The sequence below is a fragment of the Orycteropus afer genome, unplaced genomic scaffold (genome assembly GCF_000298275.1).
Source record: "Orycteropus afer afer isolate SDZICR_OR568_19922 unplaced genomic scaffold, OryAfe1.0 scaffold00030, whole genome shotgun sequence".
Classification (NCBI taxonomy): Eukaryota; Metazoa; Chordata; class Mammalia; order Tubulidentata; family Orycteropodidae; genus Orycteropus; species Orycteropus afer.
In genome coordinates, this window is record NW_006921617.1 from 9,655,088 (window position 1) to 9,656,254 (window position 1,167).

Consider the following 1,167-nt stretch of genomic DNA (forward strand, 5'->3'; position numbering starts at 1 on the left):
GAAAGCAGTATGGTGATTCCTTCAAAAGTTGGAAATAGAAATACCATTTGACCCAGCTGTTCCATTACTAGGTATATATCCTAAAGAAGTTAGAGCCATGACAAAAACAGACGTATGCACACCCATGTTCAGAAGCAGCACTATTTACAATAGCCAAAAGATGGAAACATCCTAGGTGTCCATCAACTGAGGAATGGATATCTAAACTATGGTACATACACACAGTGGAATACTATGCAACCCTAAAGAATAATGTAGAATCTGCAAAATACCACATAACGTGGATGAACTTGGAGGATATTATGCTGAAAGAAATAAGTCAATCACAAAAGGACAAATATTGTATTAGTCCTTTATTGCAAAAGTCAAGGAAACGCTTATCTATGGAAGGACATTTTCTTTGTTGGTTACCAGGGGTGGGAGGGGAGGGGAGGGAATACTGGTAGATAGACAGAGATAAGTTTTGATTTGGGTGAAGTAAAGGGCAATGTACCAAATATGAGTGATCAATATAGTGGCATTGAGGAAGAGAAAGACATAGAGAAGTACGTGGGAAGTACAGACAACAGAGATGAACCCTTTTGTGCATATGGTACAGCGTGGTCAGTGAAGGCAAACATGAGTAGATGGGTGGACAAGCTGAAATATTAGGTATGTCTGTGAAGTGGGGAGTGCACCCAAGAACATGTATAGGGTTGACAGACAATGGTCCTATAACTTTATGTGTATGATCTGAATACCCAAGTGTGTAATGGAGCTGACAAGGGGCAAGGTTGTAATCACTGCTTGGTCACAGCCAGCTACCGAGAGGGACCAAGTAGTTGCACCTGTGGGCTTGGGACCATAGTCACAGAGGACACCAAGCTCAATTGGCATAACATACTACACAAAACGTTGTTCCCCCTCCTACTTAGGCGAGTAGGGACTGGGATCTTAAAAGCTTGCCAACTGCCATCTAGATGGCAGCGATGGGTCTCCCCTTGTCCAGAGTGAAGAAGAATCAAGAAAACTAAAAATTCATGGAAACAATTAGTCCTAGCGACTGGTACACCATCCAATATGCAGCTTACACGACTATGAGACCAGAAGAACTAGATGGTGCCTGGCTACTACTGTCAACCACTTGGAAGAGGATCTATGTAGGAGATCCTGGATAGACAGGGAGAA

General features: G+C 42.6%; 1 protein-coding gene across 1 annotated transcript in view; it reads left to right on the forward strand.

Annotated features, from left to right (window-relative positions):
* The window catches only part of TMEM241 (transmembrane protein 241), a 187,628-nt gene that overhangs the window by 155,248 nt on the left and 31,213 nt on the right, over positions 1–1,167 (forward strand). The gene's annotated exons all lie outside the window — the stretch shown is intronic.